At 36.7% G+C, this 25190-nt stretch overlaps 1 protein-coding gene across 12 annotated transcripts in view; it reads right to left on the bottom strand.

The window, feature by feature from the left end:
• The window catches only part of RASAL2 (RAS protein activator like 2), a 353917-nt gene that overhangs the window by 111483 nt on the left and 217244 nt on the right, over positions 1-25190 (bottom strand). The window lies entirely within an intron of this gene.

Genomic DNA, 25190 nt, shown 5'->3' on the forward strand with positions numbered 1-25190 from the left:
TTTTTAAAAAATATGAGCTTTATTGAAATAGAGGCCCCGTACCATAAAATTCACTCTTTTAAAGTAGTTTAAAATATAGTCACAAAGTTGTGCAAATATCACAACTTTAATTGCAGAACATTTTCATCACCTCAGAAAGAAACCTGGCTCTCATTAGCACCTGGTTCTCCTTCCTCTCAACTGCTGAGTCCTTAGGAACTGCTAATCTAAGTTTTGTCTTTATGAATCTTCCTGTTCTAGACATTTCCTATACATGAAATCACATACTATGTGGCCTTCTGTACCTGATTTGATTTAATTTAATTTAATCTATGCTGTAGCATGTATCAGTACTTCATTCTTTTCAATGGCCAACTAGTATTCCACCGATGGACATTTGGGTTATTTCTACTTTACAGTATTACAAATATAGGCATTCCTCGGATATATTGTGGGTCTGGCTCCAGACCACTGCAATAAAGTATCTCAATAAAGCTAGTCAGATTAGTTTTTTGATTTCCCATTGCGTATAAAAGTTATGTTTACAGAATACTGTACTGTATGAAGTGTCCAAGGGCATGAAGTCTGAAAAAACAATGTATATACCTTAACTTAAAAATATTTTACTGCTAAATAATGCAAGCCATCATCTGAGCCTTCAGCGTATTGTGATCTTTTGCTGGTGGAGGGTCTTGCCTCAATGTTGGCGGCTGCTGACTGATCAGCGTGGTGGTTGAGGAAGGTTGAGGTGGCTGTGGCAATTTCTTAAAATACTAACAAGCTTTGCTGCATCAATAGACTCTTGCATGTTAATTTCTCTGCAACATGAGATGCTGTTTGATAGCATTTGGCCCACAGAACTTTTGTGAAAACTGGAGTCAATCCTCTCAGATCCTGCCACTGCTTTATCAACAAGGTTAGGTAATATTCTAAATCCTTGGTTGTCATTTGAACAAGCTTCATAGTATTTTCCCCGGGAGAGTCAGGGCCTTCTTCTGGATAAGGTTTGGCTTAAGGGGAAGTTGTGGCTGGTTTGATCTTCTATCTAGAGCATTCGAACGTTCTCCCTATTTGCAATAAGGCTGTTTCAACTTTCTTATCATTTGTGTATCTATTGGAGTAGCACTTTTAATTTCCTTCAAGAACGCTTCCTTTATATTCACAACTTGGCTAACTGGTACAAGAGACCTAGGTTTGGGCATGTCTTGGCTTTCAACGTGCCTTCCTCACTATACTTAATAATTTCTAGCTTTTGATTTAAAGTGAGAGACATGTGACCCTTCTTTTTACTTGAACACTTGGAGGTCACTGCAGGGTTATTAATTGGCCTAATATCAATATTGCTGTGTCTCAGGAAATAGGGAGGCCCGAAGAGGAGAGAGGGAGGGAATGGTGGGTTAGTGGAGCAGTCAGAACACACACAACGTTCATTAAGTTTCCCATGTTTTTTTAGATACCTTTTAAATGTTTATTTATGTATTTTGAGAGAGAGCACGCATATATGCACAAGCAGGGGAGGGACAGAAAGAGAGGGAGAGAGAGAGAATCCCGAGCAGGCTCCGCACCGTCAGCACAGAGCCCGACGTGGGACTGGATCTCACAAACCATGAGATCATGACCAGAGCTGAGATCGAGAGTCAGATGCTTAACCGACTGAACCACCCAGGTGCCCCGATTAAGTTTGCTGTCTTATATGGGTGTGGGTTTGTGGCACCTCAAAACAATGACTGTAGTAACATCAAAGATCACTGATCACAGATCAGCCGACCAAACATAACAATAATGAAAAAGGCTGAAATATTTCGAGAATTAACAAAATGTAGCAAGAGACACAAAGTAAGCAAATGCTATTGGAAAATGACAAAAATGGGCTTGCTTAATGTAGGGGTTGCCCCTACACCTTAAATTTGTTAAAAAATACAGTCTCTGCGAATTGCAATGAGGTGAAAAGCAATAAAACGAGGTATCCCTGTAGTGCTGCCATAAACATTCCTGTACAACTTTTTCTGTGTAAGCCTTGTAGTTTAAAAGGATATCCAAATAAGATGTATTATATAATCAGCTTTTTCTGTACCAAGAATTTTAAAATGCTACAGCAGAAGAGAGTTATTTTCCAATTTTACAAGCACCAGTTTTCCTCCTAATTCCTCTGGGATTTCCATCCTTTTTGAAGAAACCAAAACTACCGACTCAGTCTCTTTTCTCCCGCTCTACTATTCTTGCACACAGGGAAAGATTAATACTAGATACTCAGGAACGAACAAAGGCAGGTAAATAGGACAATAGATCTTTTCCTAAACTGATAACTAAAACTGGTAAAGTTGATGGATTTTGGTGGGGGGAGGGGTGTGTAATTTTACATTTTGATATGGTTTCAAATTTACAAAAATGGTACAAGAAGAGCACAAGGAATTCCTACATACCTATGTCCAGATTCATCATCTGTTCACATTTTGCTACCTTTGCTTGATTACCCTCTGTGTCAATTATTATTTATGTAAATATTTTACATTATTTACATTATTACATTATTTATATGCATAAAAATATGCATTTTTTAAACCATTTGAGAAAGCTGGAGACATTATGCTCTTTACCACCAACAGCTTCAGTTTCTATTTCCTGAAACAAAGGACATTCTCTTATATACCCCAGAACAATTATCAAAATTAGGAAATTTAATACTGATGTTGGTTGATTTTTTAAGGATAAAATTAAATATTGTGCAAAATCCACTCTATGTGCAAAATCCATATATAAATTCTATTTCAGTATCACACCAAGTCCTTTATTTGAAAAACAAATTGTCTTCAAGGAATGGTTACTAAGATATCACAAGTACTGATTGCAAGTATAATTCAAAGTTATAGTCCATATCATATTAAAATAATGTCTATCAAATTTTTGAAGGGTTACTAAACTTATTAGCATTCAATATACTATTGTGATAAAGGACTGAAAGTAAGAATAACTAGTTTTCAAGAAGGGCAATTGAAGGACAAGTAAAGTGATCGATTGCATTTCCATCTTGATACTCCTTTGGATATGCACAACTGTTGCCTCAAAAAAGCTTAAAGTAAATGCCAAACTATGGTTTTTGCCTTATATTGTGGTGAGGAGATATGTTACTGAAACAGAAACAGAGTTAAATCTAATGAAATTTACAGTTTAACACTTTAAATAGTATCCCAAATATATATATCTCAACCATTTACATATAAATTATATAACAATACGTGCACGCACACATTATTTTCATTTGCCATGTTACCTTACAATTTTAGCGCTGAAGAAACTAACAAAGCTTGGGTAAGTTTTCTTTCATTTGGATTTAGGAAGCAATACTTTTGATATGTGCAGTCATTGAATAATAAGGTTATTATTATTAGAGGCATTTCTATTATGTGACTATATAAAACATATAACAAGGTACTTTGATGTCTTCTACTGAAAAGGGGTATCAAAATGTAAAGTAGTAAAAACAAACAAAAAAGGTAAGGTAGTAAAACAATTATAAAACAGATGCTCGAAAGTAATGTGCCAAGGACTAATGGCAATTCTGTTCAGGGAAGTGAATGACTATCTAGAATTAAAGATTATCAGATTTCTTAAACACTTCATTTTCTGAGAAAACGAAGGTTTAGAGAAGCAACAAAGTTCACACAGCCAGTAAGGGGTTGGGGGTAGGGTTCCAAGACTTAGATATTTCTGTTTCAGAGCTGACATCCCTACCACATTCTATTTTTTTTAATGTTTATTTACCTTTGAGAGAGACAAACAGAGCGTGAGTGGGGGAGGGGCAGAGAGAGAAGGAGACACAGAATCAGAAACAGGCTCTAGGCCCTGGGTTGTCAGCACAGAGCCCAATGCCGGGCTCGAACCCAGGAACCGTGAGTTCATGACCTGAGCTGAAGTCGGACACTTAACCACCTGAGCCACCCAGGAGCCCCAACACATTGTAAATAGAGTCTGTTTCTATAAAATTTTTAGATATTTTGAAAGATGTTTGAAGTGTGAAGGTGAACAGTCATTAAGTGGAAAGGAAAACTGTTTTATTTACTCAATGATCTAAGATACTGTGACAAGGTTAAATAAATTGTGTAGAAATCCAAAGATCCCTAAAAATCAGGAGGCCAGACCGCCCCCGCTCCCACCCCAGTCTTTAAAGTGAAGGTATGAAAAGATCAGCTTGAATTTCTTTCATTCCTTTCCACCAATGAAAGATTCTGATGGCCTGATTGTGTTTTACAAATATCTCCTAACAAAAGGATTTCGCTGAACATTAGTGCAATGCTTGGCACACAGTAAGGGCTCATTATTTGTTAAACGAATGAATAAATGAAAATATTTTCCCATGCCCGCTCAGGATATTTGACATGGTTATTTGACCCAACAGGCATTTTAATGAGGCTGTTTAATGCTGTGCTTGACAAATTTGCTATTGCTGATTTTACAATGGAGAAACCATGTCAATTTTTAAAAACAATTTTAAACACTTTATTTATTTTTGAGAGACAGAGCATGAATGGGGGGAGGGGCAGAGAGAGAGGGAGACACAGAATCCGAAGCAGGCTCCAGGCTCTGAGCTGTCAGCACAGAGCCCAACGTGGGGCTCGAACTCATGAACTGTGAGATCATGACCTGAGCCGAAGTCGGTTGTTTAACTGAATGAGCCACTCAGGCTCCCCAAACCAAGTCAATTTTTATCCATCATTTTAAGTAATGTTTTTAAAGTCAGAGAATGTAACACGTTTAGAGAAGAAAATACAAAGCTTGGTGGTTTTAAGATAAAATTTAACTTTTAGACATGCGGTGGCCAGTAGACATTAATGCATACTAATAATTATGGAGAATGTATATGTTGCTACAAAAATACTTTGGCAACTCAAAAGAAAAATATCAAATGGCTTCACATGTATTTTTTTTAAGTTTGTTTATTTTGAAAGAGAGAGAGAAAGAGAGAGAGCGCGCACACGTGCACGAGTTGGGGAGGAACCAAGAGACGAAGAGAGAATCCTAAGCAGGCTGTGCACCACCAGCACAGAGCTCGACGTGTGGGAACCCACGAACCATGAAATCATGACCTGAGCAAAACCAAGAGTTGCACACTTAACTGACTGAATCACCCAGGTGCCCCCACACCTATTTATTTTTATATTAAAAATCCTAACTATTAAGAACTTTCAGTACATTTATTCTCACCTAGACTGTTAAAACACCATACATAAATCTGCCCAGAAAACATCCCTCACTGAAAAAACAAACACTACCCTCAACATTTTAATTTCTTTTTTGTTAGCATTTGAGTATGCTACAAATTGGGCTTTAGCATAATAATAAATTGGAACAAAACAGTTGAATCAATAGATATATAAAACGTGCTCCAATTGATTTTAAATGAGTTTAAATGACAGAACTTCTATAACATTACCTATCTACCTGGAAACTTTATTCACACAAAAGTGGAACACACAAAATTTGTGTAATATAAAGATGAATCAGAAAACAGCTTGTTCTCAAGAAGCTTGCAGGCTATACTTCTCTGATAGTTTACCCTTATCGATAAAAAATGTAACCTCACACATCTAGTACATGTACATTTATTTATAAGTTATATATGTGGGTAATACATGTACTATAACTATGTAGTAAATGTTAGTGAAGTGTATTTTTTTTTTTATTTTGGATAAAAAATTAAAGGAATAAAAAAAAGCTCGCATTTTCTTCTCACCCACAATGGACTGCCTTCTGCATTATGCTGGGATGCACCCAGTTTGGAGAGATAATAAATATGGGGCACACTTCAGTGGCCTTCGCAGGTATCCTGGAATGATGACAGCATCCTGCCTTCAGAACTGAAGTATGGCCTTAAGAATTCTTCTAAACACAGTACTCTGTCAGTTACTATTGAGTTAATCAGAGTCAGCATACAAATTGAAACACATTTGCCATCTGTAGCCCGTATCAATTTAACACTTTTACAGAAGCAAGATAGGCAGTCCACTGTTTAAGTCACATTCAGTGAAGCATTTAAGCATACTGGGCTTGTTTTCTGGATACCTCTTTATTGACAAGCCAGTTAAAAATGCTATATTTACTGAGAGATGCCCTCAGCCCCACCAACTATTGTCAGATTTGAACATCTCTCCAGATTTAAGGAGATGAAGGAACCTTAGAGTCTTTCTCATTTAAACTAAACTGATCCCTAGTCAAGAGTCATTAAAAGAAAAAAGTGTAGGTACAATTTGGAAGGGTAAAGGAATACTTTATTACTTGAAGGAATTCTATGTTATAATTGTCTGGACAATCTACTCACTATAGTAGATTTGTGTACAGACTGGCATGATTCTTCCCCTCCCTTTCTTCCAAAAAGAATGTTGAGCAAGGTATTTCTTATTGCCCCTAAATTTTAAATAAACTCAAAGTGGATTAAGTATCCCTGATTTCAAAAAAAAAAAAAAATGGAAAACAACAGGAGCCAGATTCTTCCTCAGGGCTTACTAGGAGAAGCCTCTCTCTACCACGTCAGTTTCTCAGTCTTTACAGGCAGGGGAAGAATTCAAAGATTACCTTCCAAAATGTGCTATTCTAGAAAGGAATGCATTACCTACCTATCTTTCCCCACATCCTAAAAAAGAAACACCAAAGAATCACTGATAAAGACTGGGGGTGTCTGGCTAGCAATTAACTCCAGGTTAGAAAGCCGAAGCAGTGTATTAACTAGAGAAAGGCAAGGGAGAAGAGAAAGAAAATGATGGGGTGAATTGTGTCTCCCCAAAATTCATATGCAGAACTCCTTACCCCCAGGACCTTAGAATGTGACATTATTTGGACATAGGGCATTGCAGTTGTGATTGGTTAAGAAGAGGTCATTAGAGTGGATCCTAATCTAGTATTAGTGGTGTCCTTATAAAATCAAGAAGTTTGAACACAGAAGCACTCATACAGGGAGGACAGCATGTCCAAGATGATGGCACAGATCAGGGTGATGCTTCCACAAGCCAAGGAAGGTCAAAGATGGCCAAGAAATCACAGAAACTATGCCAGAGACCTGGAAAAGATTCTCTCTCACAGCCCTCAGAAGGAAGCCACGCCGTGGATACCTGGATCTTGGACGTCCAGTCTCCGGAAGTGTGAGGCAAAACATTTCTGGTGTTTAAGCCACCTCGTTTGGTACTTTGTACAGCAGCCCTAGCGAATACGCTGACCAAGATACAGCCGAGGGGCAGCCTGGAGCCCTGTGATGATATGTCCAACTGAGTAAAAACTTGTGTCCCCCCCCTTCCCAGCTCCAACACCACAGAAATTAGAATTAGAAAAGGGAGAGGGGGGGTGAGAGGAGTGAAAGAATCAGCTGGGCATCTCCCACTCCAAGCTCCGGTGGTAGGTGGTGGTAGGGGAGTTAATTCAGACAGGAGATAGAATTTTAAATTGAAGTGGACTCAATGGACTGTTTCATTACTGAAAGTAACCAAAAATAACCATTGGCTCCCCATGGTATCATTAGAGATCAGCTTTCTAGCAGTGATAACACAGTGGGGGGCAAAGACTTGGGAAAACAAAACCACCCCCCTTCACCTCCTCTAGGCTTATGCTCAGAGGCAGACTCAGGGGCTGTGGGGCCTGAAGCTTGTTCCATTTGTGGGGCTATCTTTAAGAAAAGCAACACCAAATCACAAACACAAATCTCTCTTTTCTTGTTTTCTCTCCTTCATTAAGGTCCCATATGCTGGTAAGATCTGGGGAGGCCCAGGGCGGCAGAGACTGCCATAAGACAGAGAGAAGTTACTTCAACATCAGCCAGGTTGTCAAAGGTTTATCAAAATCCTACTGCCATTTATAAGAGTCGTTCACAGTTCACCTAAAGACATCATCTTTCAGCTATGGTACAAAATCTGTGGTGATAAGTCACTATCTTGCTTTCCTTTAATGCATTCTTACGTTTCAGCAGTGGTGCATTTAGTCAGGGTCTGCTATATGTTACTGGTAGGAGGTCCTAGTCAATGTGGTTAGACAAGACAAGCAATAGGAGCATCTGAAAGAAGGGATATCGATATCTGCAAGAAAAAAAATTAACGACAAATTCTTGCAGAAAAGAAGATGTATTCCTAAGTGACGATGGCAGCAGGGGACAAGAGAATCAATTGAAAAACAATAAAAGGATTTAGTAAGATAATTAAAACAAAGATAAATGTACAGAAACTGAGTTTTTCCAATTACCAATTGGAAAAATTAATGAGAAAAAGATCCATTAAAAAAACAATAAAAGCTGTAAACTATGAAACTATAAGCTTAATAAGAAAAAGTTAAGACAGATACAGAAAAAAAATATAAAGCTTTATACATGATAGGGTGCTGTTAGACCATGTTGGAGGGAAAAAGGTTGTTCAATAAATATAGCAAGAAAAGGTTATCAGTATGAAAAAAGTATAAAAGTATGAAGATCAACTTCTGGTAGATTAAGGACTTGAATGTCAAGAGCAAAAATTTTAAACTTCTAATAAAAAATATCTTGAGACTGTGGGGTGGGAAATGATTTTGTAAATAAAAAACAAGAAATATTGGCTATAAAATAAATATTGATAGGTTTATATAAAGTTATTAATATATATTCAAAAATTTTTAATGTTTATTCATTTTTAGAGAGAGGAGGGGCAGAGAGGGAGGGAGACACAGAATCCGAAGCAGGCTCCAGGCTCCTGAGTTGTCAGCACAGAGGCCGACACAGGGCTCGAACTCATGAACCATGAGATCATGACCTGAGCTAAAGTCGGATGCTTAACTGACTGAGCCATCCAGGTGCCCCATAAAATTATAAACTTTTGTTCATCTAATGACCTTAAAAAAAGAAAGTGAAAAGACTAGTTATGAATTGAGAATATAGGGGTGCCTGGCTGGCTAAATTGGAAGACCATGCGACTCTTGATCTCAGGACCATGAGTTCAAGCCCCAAGTTGGGCATAGAAATTACCAAAAAGTAACTATTTTAAATGTAAAAATAATTGAGAAATAGTCATAATACAACTGTTAAAGGGCTACTATCAAGAACCTATGAACAATGCAGTGAGAAGAAGCCTTAAAATCATGAAGCCTTATGTTTTTGGCCAAGATCATCCATTAATTGGGAGACCTTGCATTGATTAGATCATTTGGTGTTTATGTTTCTCTTTTATATCAGGAAACATTTTAAATAAACATTTTTATGATCCAAAAAAAGACCATATAAAGAACTCCTATATAATTTATAGAAAGAGCACAACAATTCAATGGAAAAATGGGCAAGAGATAAAAATAATTTCACAAAAGCATAGCCACAGACTTACAAAAAAAAATTGCTCAGTATTGCTAGTAATCAGATTAAGCAAATCAATGGTTTTCACTACACGACAAAAATTTAAAATTCTGACAATACCAAATATCAAGCAGAATGTGGATTCCTCAAGGATTCACATAAATTGTTCGTGGTAAAACAGTTTGGCATTATTTGCTAAAATTGACCATTTAGGACACCCTAAGACCCAGAAATTCTACTTCTGGAAATACAGCAAAGAGGAACTCCTGCAAATGGATAAAAGAAAGTACAGGAATGTTAACAGTGGCACTGATACCAATAGTAAAATTCTGTTTAACAAACCAAATACACTTCAGTGATAGGCTGAACCCCAATATGAAGCTCCACTTTAACTCTAAATTTGTTTGGAATATTCAAACAATGTAAAAATCATGCAGTACTCAAATAAATGAACATAGCAACACCATGGAAAGATATTAGTAATACAATATTTAAATGAAAAAATAAGTCCCAAAAGAATATATTTAAAATTTTCCCTTTTATATAAAGTTAAAAACAACTAGAACTTAGAAATGTATATGAAGGTTAATTCTCCTCCAAGTAATCTACACATTCACTGTAATTACAGTTGAAATGTCAACACACATTTTTCTTTTTTTTTGGATGGGAGTGGGGGACAACTTGATTGTATAGTTCACATGGAAAAAGAAATGCATGAGTTAAAAAAAAAAACACACACACATTTTGAAAGGAAGAACTAACTAGAGGGAATTTGCCATATCCATAAGAGAAGCACAGGAAAACCTACAGTCACTAAAACATCATGACACTGATGCAGGAATAAAACAGTAGATCTGTGGACCGCAAAAATAGCCCAGAGAAAGCCACACAGATATTTAGCTGGTAATAAAGAATACCTTTCAAATCAGTGTGGAAAGAACAGACCATTCAGTACAAGGTGTTGAGATGACTATGAGTTCTGAAAAAAATCTCATTTCACAAAACCAGAAATAAATTCCAGATAAAGTACCTAATCTTAAATTGAGAAATGCCTTTTTAAGCATCTCACAAAAGCCAGAAATTACAATGGGAAAGAGAAGTATACTGAAAATCATAAAAATTAAAACCTTCAAATAGCAAAAAAAAAAAAAGAAAGAAAGAAAGACATCCTGAATAAATTTGTAAGGCTATTTAACAGCATGTATCAAAATATGAAATGCAAGCTACCTTTGATTCTTTTTCTAAGAACCAATCCTACAGAAATATCAGTACAAATAATAAACACAGATATGTGTACATATATAGATATAGATATATATACACACACGTGTGTGTGTGTGTGTGTGTGTGTATAAAGATGTTTAACACAAAGTTGGTAATGGCAAAAACTAAAAACACTGAGTGTTCATAAGGAGGGAAACAGATAAGTCTACAATGAAATAATATGCAGCCTTGAAAAATCTAGGTATAAATGTAATGAAATGAAATGTTTTCATCATATTCTTTTCATTTAAAATATAATGTCCTACAGAAAACAGCATAAACATATGAAGTTTAATGAATTATAATGCCACCAAAGCAAGAATTAGAACATTGCTAGCAACTTGTAATACCCTATAGATCTCAAATATCCTATACTGATCCCCCTCTCCCTACAGATAATGACAACTCTTACTTCTATGGTAAATATTCTTTGCTTCTATTTACAGTTTTTTTTAAATATTTATTTATTTTTGAGAGAGAGAGAGAGAGAGAGAGCGAGCATGAGCAGGGGAAGAACAGAGAGAGAGAGGCAGACACAGACTCCAAAGCAGGCTCCAGGTTCTGAGCTGTCAGCACAGAGCCTGATGCGGGGCTCAAACCCACAAAAGTGAGTTCATGACCTGAGCCGAAGTTGGACGCCCAACCGATTGAGCCACCCAGGTGCCCCTCTATTTACAGTTTTAAAACTCAAAACGTGCATCCCTCAATACATAGTTTTGTCTTCCTCTTTTCTTCAATTTTACATAAATGGTATTACATTTATGTAATACCCCCAAATTACATGCATACATGCAAATTTGTAATACCCCGAAATTACATGCATATTTTGGGGTTTGGTTTCTTTTACTCTGTATTTTCAAGATTTGTTAGCATCATTGTGTGTCTCTATAGTTTCTTCATTTTAATTATTGTATTCCATTGCATGACTATCTTAAAAAAAAAAAGATTTACTAATTTTGTTTCCAGGTTGTATCTAGTTTGAGGCTATTACAGATGTTTGCTTGTCTTGTATATGCAGCACCATGTACATAAGCATGTATTTATGTTGGGTTAGCACTGTTTTCAGTTTTACCCAATAATGCCAAATTGTTTTCTAAAGAAACTGTATAAATTTTCACTCCCACTAGCAACGTAAGAGTTCCCATTGTTCTAGATCTTTGACACCTTTGGTTTTATCAGGCTTTAAATTTCAGTCAACCCAGAAGTCACGTAGTGGGTATTCTGTCATAGTTTTAACTTGAGTTCCCTTGATTATTAATCAGGCTGAGCACCTCTTCACATGTATATGATCATTTGGTCATCTTCTTTTGTGAAGTGCCTAATCAAGTCTTTTGCCCATTTTTCTATTGGGCTTGGTCTTTCTTATTAATTTGTAAGAGGGCTTGATTTATTCTATTACAATTAATTTCTTTGCTGGTTTATGTAGCTTGACTTTTTGCTTTCTCAGCAGTGTCTCCTGATGAACTTAAGTCCTTAATATGGTAACATTTAACACTTTTTTTTTTAATTTTTAAATGTTTATTTACTTTTGAGAAAGAGAGACAGAGTGCAAGCAGGGGAGGGGCAGAGAGAGAGAGAGGGGAAGACAGAGAATCGGAAGCAGGCTCTAGGCTCTGAGCCGTCAGCACAGAGCCCAATGCGGGGCTTGAACCCACAAACCATGGGATCATGACCTGAGCTGAAGTCAGACACTGAACTGACTGAGCCACCGAGGTGCCCCTACTTTTTTCTTCTTTATAGTTAGTGTTTTTTCTGACTTAGAAATTATTTCTCTATTCTAAAACTATAAATATGTTATGATACATTTAAGTGTTATTTTGTCTTTTATATTTAGGTCTACAATCTACATGGATTTAGTTTTGTGTAAGATGTAAAGACGGAATCTACTTCCATTTTTTTTCCATAGAGACACCCAGTTCATCCAGTACCATTTACTGAAAAGACCCTAATTTCCCCACCACTCTGCAGTTCTAATTTTATCAGAAATAAAATTTACATATATGCATAGATCTGTTTCTGAACTCTTTATTCTCTTCTATTGGTCCATTTCTAACACCAATCCCACTTTGTCTCAATTGCTTTTCCTATAGCTTTTTAAAAGTCTGGAGAAATGACAGAGCAAGTCCTCCCAGCTTTATTTCTTTTAAAGCTTTTGGTTATCTTTGGGCCTTTGCATAGCCATATAAACTTTACAATCCATTTGCAAAACTAAAACCTCTTGTGAAATTTTTACCAGGACTTCATTGAATGACTAAAGGAATATGGCAGAAAATTAATATCCTACAACCTAGTATTCTGATTGCAGAAACCTTGATAGTTCCATAATTTTTTTAAAAATTTTTTTTAATGTTTATTTATTTTCGAGACAGAGAGAGACAGAGCATGAATAGGGGAGGGTCAGAGAGAGAGGGAGACACAGAATCCGAAGCAGGCTCTGAGCTGTCAGCACAGAGCCCGATGCGGGGCTCGAACTCACAGACCATGAGATCATGACCTGAGCCAAAGTCGGACGCTTAACCGACTGAGCCACCCAGGTGCCCCGATAGTTCCATAATTTTTTAAATAAAGTTTTACACTTGGATTTTTAGATATTTTGCACATCTTTTGTTAAATATACTCCTAAGTAATGATATTTTATGTCACCGTAAACAGTACCTTTTTTAAAAAAAAAAATTCACTTTCAGTTTGTTGTTTGTATATAGAGATACAATTGCTTTTTGTTTATGGATTTTGTATCTAGCAATCTTGCTAAACTCAGTACTTTTGTTTGTTTTCCTAAACACATCATCAGCAAATTATAAATATTTTGTGTCTTCCCCATCCTTATATATTTTCTTGCTCTACTGTACTAACTGGGACCTCCAGTAAATGTGAAGTAGCAGTGGTAAGAGTGGACCTCCTGGCCTTGATCTTCATCTGAAAGGCTTTTAACCACTAAGTATGATGTTTGCTAACTGGTTTTGTAGATATCCTTTATTAAAATAAGGACGTTCTTTTCTATTCCTGTTTTGCTAAGAGTTCATATGAATGGTTGTTAAATTTTATCAATGTGGTTTTTGCACCAATTGAGATGATTTAAAGGTTTTTATCCTTCAGTCTGTTAATAGTGAGTTATATCATTTTTAAATATTAAATGAAATTTGCATTGGTATTATAAACCCAAATTTGTCATACAGTATGATTCCACTTGCCAATATTTTGTTTAGGATTTTGGCGTCTATGCTAATGAATAAGACTGCCCTATAACTGCCCTTTTATGTAATGTTGTTGCTAGGTGGTATAAAAGTGATGCTAGCCTTATAAAATTAGATGATGCATATGGTCTCTTTTCTTTTTAGAAAAAATTGTGTACTTTGAAATGATATCTTTCTTAAATGTTTGCTAGAATACTTAAGCAAAGTCTTCTAAGCTTAGATTTTTTTTTTTGTGGAGAAGATCTTGATTACAGATTCAATTTCTGTAATAGTTATGGAGTATTCAGATAGTCTATTACTTCTTGTGTCAGTTTCAGTGAGTTGTATTTTCCTGCAAGTTTTACTATTTCAACTGATATTAAAATTCATTTTTATAAAGGTGTTCATAATATCTTATAAATACTTTTATTATATATAAGATCAAGAGCAATGTACTCTTTTCCCTTCCTGATAATAATTATATTTTTCATGATCAGTTTTGCCAGATTTGTCAATTTTAGGACTTTTCAATTAACTAGCCCTTTGTTGATTTTTTCTACTGCATGTTTTCTTTTTAATTTTTTTTTAGTGTTTATTACTTTTTGAGAGACAGAGAGAGACAGACTGTGCACGGGGGAGGGGTGGAGACAGAGGGAGACACAGAATCTGAAGCAGGCTCCAGGCTCTTGTGCTGACAGCTTAGAGCCTGACATGGGGTTCGAACCCATGAACCATGAGATCATGACCTGAACCAAAGCCACCCAGGAGCCCTTTCCTGCTGCATGTCTGATTTAATTCCTACTTTTTATCCCTTTTTGCTTCCTTTTATTTTCTTTATTATGGTGTTATTTTTCTAACTTCAAGTTCTATTCTAGTTAAATCATACACGTTTTGATATGTAATATTTTCATCATCATTCAGTTGAAAATATTTTATAACTTCCATTACAATTTGTTTGTTGATCTGTGGGTTATTTAGAAGCATCTTTCTGAAGTTTTTAAGGAAGACAGCTTAAAATATATATGTTTATCCCACTTGGTTGTTTTCAGTGGATTATTCAGAAAACCTTGCCCACTATTACTAGAAACAGCCTACGGTATATTCTAAAGTGAAAAATGCAAGTGGAACTACAATATGTATTGTTTGATTCTGTAGAAAACAAAACACAGAAAAAATAGAATCTGGAAGTATAAATTTTAGTTGTTAATTGTGGTTACGTGTGCAGAAAATAACAGAATTCCTGGAGTATAGGGGAAGGAAGAGCTTTTACACCTGGGCTCATTTTAATTTTTTTACAAGCAGCAGCTATTACTTGAAATAGCCAAGACATGGAAGCCATCTAAGTGTCCATCCATAGATGAATGTATAAAGAAGATGTGATATATATACGTACTCCTTCTATTTTCACGAAACATCGTTTTTCCATCCCTTCACTTGCAGTCTGTAAGTGTCATTAGATTTGAAGTGGTGTCTTGTAGGCAGCATATAGATGTGTATTGGTTTTTTAAATCCATTCAGCCACCCTGTGTCTTTTGATTGGAACATTTGGTCCATTTGTACTTAAAGGAATTATCGATAGGTCTGTACTTAGTGCCATTTTGTTCATTGTTTTCTGGTTGTTTTTGTAGTTCTTCTCAGTTCTTACCCTCTTCTCTTGCTCTCTTCCCTTGTGATTTGATGACTTTCTTTACTATTATGTTTGGATTGCTTTTTATTTTGTGTGTATTTATTATGGTTTTTGATTTGTGGTTACCATGAGGTTCATATACAACATCCTATGTATATATCCAGCAGTCTATGTTAAGTTGATGGTTGCTTAAGTTCAAACATATTCTAAAAGCACATTTTTACTCCTCCCCTCCATGTTTTATGCATGTCATATTATACTTCTTTTTATTTCGTGTTTCCCTTAACTAATTTTAACAGATATCACTTATTTTAGTGCTTTTGTCTTTTAACCTTCATATTAGCTTAAAAGTCTGATCTACTTACTACCTTTTCTATAGATTCGCTTTTACCAGTGAAATTTTTTCCTTTCTTGGTTAGGGGTCTTTCCTTTTTGCTTAAAGAAGTCATTTTCACATTTCTTGTAAGGCAAGTTTAGTGGTGATGAACTCCTTTAACTTTTGTTTGTCTGAGAAACTATTTGTCCTTCAATTCTGAATGATAACCTTGCTGGGTAGCATATTTTCGGTTGTAAGTTTCTTCTTTTCAGCACTCTGTGTATATCATGCCACTTCCTTTTGGCCCACAGAGTTTCTGTTGAAAAAAATCAGGTGATAGCCTTATGGGCTTGTACGTAACTATTTGCTTTCCTCTTGCTGTTTTTAAGATTCTTTTGTACAAAACTATTTGCTTCTTTCTTGCTACTCTTAAGATTCTCTCTTTAATTTTGGACATTTTCATCATTATTTGTATTGGCTTGAACCTCCTTAGGTTCATCTTGTTTGGGGATCTCTGTGCTTCCTGGACCTGGATGCCTCTTTCCTTCCCCAGGTTAGGGAAGTTTTCAGCTATTATTTCTTCAAATAGGTTTTCTGCCCCATTTTCTCTCTCTTTTCTACTTCTGAGAACCCCATAAAGCAAATGTCAGCGTGCTTGATGCTATCTCCAAGAGGGGATAATCCTTTAACCTAATCCTCATTTTTTTTTAAGTTTGTTTATTTATTTATGAAAGAGAGAGAGAGAGAGAGAGAAATATCCCAAGCAGGCTCCACATCACCAGCGTGAACCCCAATGCGGGGCTCAAACTCACAAACCATAAGATTGTGACCTGAGCTGGAGTCAGATGCTTAACTGACTGAGCCACCGAGCCACCCCACCTATCCTCATTTTTAAAAATTCTCTTATTGTTGTTTAATTTGGGTCATCTCCACTATCCTATCTTCCAGACTGCTGATTCTCTCAAGTCTATTTTTCATTTCAGTTATTTTATTCTTCAGCTCTGAGAGTATTTTCTCTCTTTGATGAAGTTCTCACTGAGTTCATCCTTTCCTCTCTTGATTTCAGTAAGAATCTTTATGAGCATTACTTTGAACCCCTTATCAGACAAATTGCTTACCTCAGTGTTGATTATTTTTCTGAGGTTTTGTCTTCTTTCTTCCTTTAGAACATATTCCTCTCTTTATTTTATCTGATTCTCTGTATTTATTTCTATGTATTAGGCAGATCAGCTATGTCTACTGGTCTTAATACTAGTGGCCTTAGGTAGAAGGCATCCTGCCCCTTAATCATCAGAGCGACACATTCTGAGGGTGTCCCTTGTATGGGCTGCAGAAGCCCTCTTGTGACTGGGCCATGACAGCTATGGGTGTGCTGGGGTACAGGGCTAGCCCCTGGTACAGCTGGTGTGTTGATGGGTGGGGTTGGTCCCCACCCCCCACTGGGAAGGATCAGTGTTAGAGGAGCATCAGTTCCGGCTGCAGCTGCCTGCTGTGTGGTGGGGAGGTAGTCACTTTGGAGGAACACCAGGCCCAACTGAGGCTGCCTGCTGGGTGTAGGAGGGTTAGGCACATTGCAGGCAGGCTGGGTGGGGCAGGTCCACAGGGAAATGCCAGAGTGGGGTGAGTTGTGCTGGCAAAGTAGGTGAAGACCCTGGGACAGAACTGACTCCTGCCAGCGTCCAGCTGGCGAGGCTAAAAAAGGGCGAGAAAAATGGTGCCCACCAGCATTTCTATTCCTGGGGCAAGTTCCTAGAGATCCTTTACCCTCCAGCACTTGCATTAAAATTAGTCAATAAATCTTCATGTTGAACCCAGGTGCTTTTCCAACTGCTACCTCTGTGCTGGGTCTTGAACCAAGCGATGTAATGTGCTGGCCCTTTAAGAGTGGAGTCTCAAGTTTCTTAGAGCTCTCTAAGTGTTCTGGAGTTAAACTCCACTAATTTTCAAAGGCAAATATTGTGTGAGCTCATTTTCCTGCAGATTCCCAGAGTTGGGGTGCCCAATATGGGCTTCTATCCCCTCGGTTCTCAGGGAGGACACTCCTGCCTGTGGTATTCCTCCAACTTATGGGTCACCATGCCAGGGGTTTGCTTCCTGACTGTGTCTCTGCCCCTCCTCCCATTCCCAACGTGGCTCTTCTTTATTCTGAAGCTGTGGACGAGCTATTCGGCTAGTCCTCGGGTCATTTTCAGAGTGAGCTGCATTGTATGTAGTGGAATCCTTGGAGTCTCCATGGGAGGAAGTGAGCTCAAGATCCTCCCGTCTACCATCTCCCCCCTTATTATAAAATACTTTCATAATTGAGGTATTACATATGAAAATTAGTATTTTATATGGTATGCTCAGGGCTTGCCAAAAGCCTATGATTTGCATAGTGCAATTTTTAAAAATTTTGTGTTTTAATGTTTATTCATTTCTGAGAGAGAGCCAGGGTGTGAGTGGAGGAGGGGCAGGAGAGAAGGAGGCACAGAATCTGAATCGGGCTCTGGGCTCCGAGCTGTCCGCACAGTTGCACAGTGCAATTTTATTTTGAAGATGCACGTGCAGGCCTGGTCTCTCAGATGCCTTCCCCATCGAACCCTTTAAATGACCCAAAATGTAAAGTCCTTGGATGCACACACCAACTAGACAACTTTCAATATGAAAATAAATATGGCATCATTACTCACTCCTACATAAACAAAAGAGACTTTCAAAGAATATCACACCAACATCTTACAAGTTTGCTCAAAGTTTTTTGTTTTGTTTTTTGGATTTTTTAAAATCAAAATGAAGGAATTATAGAAATATCTTTTCTCAAATCCTTCACTGATGTATATGATACGCTCAGAAAAGTATAAAAATAATGAGTATACAGGTCAATAAATTTTCTCAAATGGAACTCATCCCAATAACCAGCAGTGGGATTAAACAAAACAAGACAAAGCAGAACACTGCCAGCAATAAGACACCTCCTTTTCGGTCATTACCCCATACAGATAATCACTATGCTGATTTCCATCACCTCAGATATATGTGGACCATATGTAAGTAGAATCACACTGTGTATATATATTTGAGACTAACTTTTTATGCTCAGCATACATTTGTGAGATTTACTCTGCTGCAATGAAGCAGTAGCTTGTTCTTTGTCAATGCTGTATAGAATTCCATTGTGTAAGCAAACCATTCTATCCATTCCATTGCTGATGAACATTTGGGTAGTTTCTGATTTTTAGTTGTTATGAATGGTGCTGTTGTGAACATTTTTGTGCAGGTTTTTTTGGTGACCCTATTTATGCATTCTATTGGCACATAAATAAGAGTGGAATTGCTGAATCATGGAGCATTGTTCAGCTTTACTAGATATTGTCATCTAGTTCCAAGGTAGTTGTGTACATTTATACTTCCATCAGCAGTATAAAAATTCCTTTTGTTCTAGAGTCTTATCAACATTTGGTATTTTCTATTTTTCTCATTTTAGACATTTGACATTCCATTTTGGTTTAAATTTGCATTTCCCTGAGAACTAATAAAACTGAGCACCTTTTCGTATATGGAATGGCCATCTGGATCACTTCTTCTGCAAAACTGGCATTCAAGTCTTGCCTTTTTCTCACTGATGTGTAGGAGTTTGTTATATATAATGAGTGGATAATAAAATTTTTAGATTTCTCTTTTCAAACAAAATAAATGAATAAACAAATGAAAAGCAGAATCAGACCTATAAATACAGAGAGCAAACCCACGGTTGCCAGAGCGGAGGGGAGAAGGGAGGATGAAATGGGCAAAGGACAGTGGGAGAAGGAGGCCGCCAATTATGGAATGAGTAACCCACAGGAATAACGGGCACAGCATAGGGAATATAGTCAATGATATTGTAATAGTGATGTCAGGACAGACGGTAGTTACACTTGTGGTAGGCATAGCACAACACAGAGAAGGTTCATCGCTATGTTGTACACCCGAAACTAATGTAATATTGCGTGTCAACTATACTGAAATAAAATAATAAAATCTCTCGTTTCAGACTGTCAGAGAAAAACATAACATAAACAACATCTGGACTAAACCTGAAGAGCCTTACAACAGCTTCCATTCTCCTTTAATGTGGGTTTGACAAGGGAAAAAGAAATAAAAAGTCCGTCTTTAAATATTTAATTCAAGAACCAGCAGAATGAAAATGGGTTTATAATTTCTGACACTGGGAGAAACCTAGTGGGATGCCTTCATAAATTATTGTACTTTTGTAGTAATGAAATAGTCATACCCTTGAAGCTCACTATTTCTTGTTAATTAAAATTTCATTGTCAAATACATTTTACAGTTTGCTCACAGGAACATATGTTTCCGAAAAAAAACCTGGTAAATAATTAGTTGGATTTTCTTTTTTAAAGGACTAGACAAAAGCCTGGCTTCTGGTTTTTAAATACCTTCCTATTTAAAAACAAAACAAACGCGCACCCTGCCTCTCTGCCCCACCAAAAACAACCTTGAAATCAAGTAATATCATCAAGGGTTGACCAAAACAGTTCTACTGAGGCACAGAGGACAAATAAATCTAGTTCCACTAGACTTCTGCCTTTTTCATTACAATAAATTCCCTCTGCATAGTATATGTTGGTTTTGTATAAGCTGAAAAATGTTTCCAAGAGAGACGGGTTGTCATTCCTGTAATGACAGCAGTAACTCCTAGGATTTCTTCTTCACACCACGTTTTTGGTTTTGTTAGTAAAAATGGTTGACACCATGTTCAACTGAAAACAAACAACTTTTAAAAAAATTTACCTTTAAAAGCTGATCATCAATCAAGTATAAATACCGCGTGCTGCATTTATAAGGGAAGGAAATGAATAAAACTAAAATTACTAAAAACCTGTTCCAAAATTTTGGCAATTGTAGCTACTATGCAAATACTTATGATCAAAATGATAATACTGGCAAACCACTGTGATGGTTCCCTGAACTTTAAGTGGAGGCAAAATGCTTCAAGGAAAATCTCATGATATATGTAAGCAAACTATATAGAAGATAAAATAGACTTCAATTCATTAAAAATCTTCTTAAATTTCAGCTGTGTAATGGAGACTCACAAAAATCAGACCAAATACTATGTGATGCTGTTCCTCTAACCACATGCGGAAAGCAATTAAATAACCTATTACCTTTTCTTTGAGTGATTATTTCCCATACTTTGAGAAAATGCCAGTAACAAATATTATATAACCATACAGAGCAAACTCTTAGAAATGAGCTCTTTACAACGAACTCTTGCTACACAAAAGATGATTATCATTCCCTGTTAACAGACTTATTACATTTTGTCCTGTTCTTTGAGCAAACCCATTTCTTTCTATATATTCACACTAGCTAGTTTTGTTTGTTTGTTTGTTTGTTTGTTTGTTTAGGGGGGCTCTTCTTGCACTCACTTTGACACATCATTCTTTAAAAGGGGGGGGGGCAGAAAATAAATTATTTTATATTCTGGCAAAAAGAGTTATTGAAGAAGAGACCCAAACACCTTACCTTCTCCTACGTGACTAAAAAGACAAGAAATCAAATCAACTACACATGGCCTGTTTGGAGTATAATTTAACAAAAAAGTTACAAACCATAATATTAAAGAGCAGAAGAATATCCAGTTTTTCTCCTCTTCATATTAACTAAAGGTAGTATCCATGAATAGTTAACTATGTAACAGTGCTGTTAAAATCTTTCAAAGGTACTCCATAGTCTTTGGAATTAGATGCAAGACATCAGAGTTAGCAACTCGTCCAACAGGTTGACTGCGTGACACCTGATCCTGAGTGACCCTTGCCTGATCCTGGCATCTTAAGTTGCTTACTTTAGAAATCCTGTCAAGAAAGAGCAAGCAGGACCAGGTAGTTTCTTCTTCAAAGAACAGGACTGCTGTAACTTAAAATAACTTTTCAAGTTGCTGCTTCAGCAATTCATTTATTCCTAAAATACCGTAAACCTGAGAATGACGGAAATACAGACTCTCTACAGAGTCAAATTATTGATAAGAACTCACTGGCTCTCTCTCCAGTGTTTAACTTCATAGTACTCCTAATTCAACTGAATGGTAAAGTCTGAGTAGGCACAAGGAGGACACTAGAAAAGATAAAGACCTTCATCTGAATTTTAATGACTGATTCAGTAAATCTCTCCTACTTGTCAAGTATGTACAAAGAAAGTATTATCACTGGCAATGCTTAAGGCTTCCAAACACAAGCTGAGATCATACCCATAATTAAATGTGGAATCTGGTAGACTGAATCCCAATGAGCACAAAAAAATAAATAAATAAATAAAATGAAGAAGAAGAAGAAGAAGAAGAAGAAGAAGAAGAAGAAGAAGAAAAAGACAACTATAACAGAAGTCATATTGCTGAGTCATGACTCATTTTTTTAATCACAGTTCAGTAGTAAACAACAGAACATAATCATTTTGTTTCCCTCTCTGCACTAAGAACTACATATTTTAAGGAAGTTTATGTAACTCGAGTGTAAGAATCTGGTGAACTTGATTTCACAATAGTCACCTGTTTCTTTATTAAAACTGATATACAGGGAACTAAAAACAAGAACCACCAGGAGCAACGACTAGAGAGCACGAGAACATAAAAGAACAGAAGAGAAGAGAAAGAACAAAACCAGAGTGTAACACTTTTTCTCTCCAGAGGCTAGTGAAGGTCAAGAATGAAGCAGAAGGGGAAATCCATCCCTGTTGTATACATGAAAGGATTCCCAGAGTTTTGAGTGAATAATCAGGTAACTTTTATGAGTGGAGAATTAATTTGACAACTTAGAGCATTTTGCATGTCCAGCCTCAAGCCCTTGCTCTTGGTCTGTCTTTTGTCTTCACTTTTGTCTGAAAAGATTTCATTCTTATGGTTTTAACTGGGATACAAAACACAAAATTATACCTAAGAGGTAGAAAGAAACTCTAGTGAAAAAGGAGAAAGAGCAAGTCCTTTGAAAGAGACAAAAGTTTTAATCACCCAGAGCCAATCTTGTAAATCAAATTATGACAAATGTCATAGCTATGTTACAGGGCTCTTTACTCTGAGAATTTAGTATATGAACTGTATTTCTATGGAGACAGAGATATATATTTCACGAAAAAAACATTGTAAAGAAATCAGTATCAAGGAAAAACCATGAAAAACCATGAAGAGTGAAAATGAGTCTGCCTTCAAGAAAACACTGGTCCAAAGAGAATTATTTCACATCCATATGAGAGTTTCTTTTCTCATGCTACTCATTTCACTTCACCCATTCTACTTCCATTTAGATATTATCTTTAGTCATAAAATGGGCACCTTATGACTGCTTTTCTTTAACACAGAAAGTATAAACATGCATACTCTTACAGCTGTATTCAGAGAAAAAGGAATATGTGTTTCCTTCTAATATTTTCTCTTTCTAAGGCATGGTAGTGAGTTTTAGAATGGTTAGTTTGGTTAATAAAATAGTTTCTTTCAAGTTAGGTCAGTAAAATACCAGCACTAGATGAATGACCTCTGACTGTTTCTGACATGGAGAAATATACTCAGGCCAAATGTCCATCTTAGTATCTGTCTGTCTCTCTCTCTCTCTCTCTCTCTCACACACACATACACACACACACACACACACACACACACACACACACACACACACATACACACAATACACACACGTATCATGGCAACCCTTTCACATACTCCACGAAGCATAAAAGACCAGAGACGAAGCCCAGCCGTGTGTAATACCACACGGGCACTGCTAACTGGGTAGAGCATTATGTCCTCATGTTCACAGTCATCAAGTCCTCTTATAAACAGTGTGCTTAAATAATGGATTCTGCACTAAGACAAACCGTCTCTTGTTTCCCACTGGGTGGGACTTTGTAATTTGGTTTCCGATAGCCGAGAGCGGTAATGAAACCATTCCTTACAACTTACTGCTCATCCCACACAGACTTGTAAATCACCACACAGGCACGGTCAAAAACTGGAATGAGCAGGTCAGGCTGTAACACAAAAGGGCCACATCCTTGCACTGTGCTTACAGCCAAATGGAGCTAACTTGTTCCCAGGAGCTGTTAAGAGCCATGACAGATCCTTTTGACAGCGGCTATCTCTACTATTTAGCTCACTAGGGATAGTGTGGCCTCTCTCAACCCCACAATGGTCCGCACAAAAATGGAAAGGGCAGCAACCTTTTTTAGAGACTAAATGAAAATGTATGAAGACAGATGTTCACTGTCTGTGGTGACTCTCGAGATTCTGCACTTAAGTTATCCTCTAACACACAATTCATGAAGTGAAGTAACAGAGGACCCTTTTAAATGGAGAGAAACAGAGCTGGGCCTTGGATAAGAAAGCGATCGGTCCAAACTGTTGGATAATTTAAAACTGTTGTCTCACATTTAAAAAAAATAAACATAGGAAAGGCAGTGAACACGGAACGATTTCTTGCCTCTAGTAATAGATACAAGTAAAAAAATTAGATACAACCTTTACTAACTTAAAGTATACAGGAAATTGCTAAGTCCTAAAGTCTTTAAGAGATACTAAAGTCAATTTGAAAGAGTTTCAATTTCATATACAAATATTCAGAATATGCCACAGCTATGTAACTGCGTATATAACAACATGTAAATCATAGCCGTTTTCCTTAACTGAAAGCCATTTTTTTCTGATATTTTGTTATATATTTTTGATCAAGAGCATGATATTAGTATTGATTTGATGACATCCAGCCCCCAATATCTCCTTCCCACAAGATTTTAATCTAGGTTTATGAGGATGCATTTGTCTATTTATGCAGTAATTTATGGCACTTGAGGCCGACAGATACAGCACAGATAAAATATAAAACCTAACTGTAACTGGTACCATGATAACAACAGTAAACTGAAAATCAGGAGATAGGGATTTTCATTTCAATTCTGTTTCTATGTCTGTGATCTTGAGCAAGCACTAAATCCCCTAGACCTCGATGTTCTTACTGAAAATGTAGAGATTGGCCTCTAGATGAGCTCTAAAATCTCTTTCAGATTTAATTTTCAGTGGGCTAACTGGTTAAAGACCCTAACTTGTCATCTATTGGCAAAAGATATTAAAAGTCTACCCTGGGCAGAAAGAACAAGCCAAGTTCTCATTTGAATGCTCTACTGTTATGTACGGATCCAACCTGTTGAACTTTCTGAATGACACATTTATTTACGTGCTTCTGAGACTCAAGCAAGACTGTTAAGTTCTTATTGATGGTCAATATATTTTGTCTTCCTCAGAGAGAAATGAGTTGCATCCATTTCCAGTCATCTTAACATCTCATAAAGAATTCTGGGTAAGATCCAGAATAAGAGTCCACTTCAAATTATTAAAAGAACAAGTAAATGCTGCTTTGTTAATACTTTGCTATGATCGTTGCCCTTTTAATTTATCTTAGTTTCTCAAATGGCTCGTCTTGTGCTGATTTTTGTACTGGCGTGCCGAGAGCCTCCACACGATATTCCTGTGAACTGACAGGAATGAAAGCCCTCCTATTTCTTTAAAGCCAATAATCATAA

This window comes from Acinonyx jubatus, chromosome E4 (assembly GCF_027475565.1).
Source record: "Acinonyx jubatus isolate Ajub_Pintada_27869175 chromosome E4, VMU_Ajub_asm_v1.0, whole genome shotgun sequence".
Taxonomy (NCBI): Eukaryota; Metazoa; Chordata; class Mammalia; order Carnivora; family Felidae; genus Acinonyx; species Acinonyx jubatus.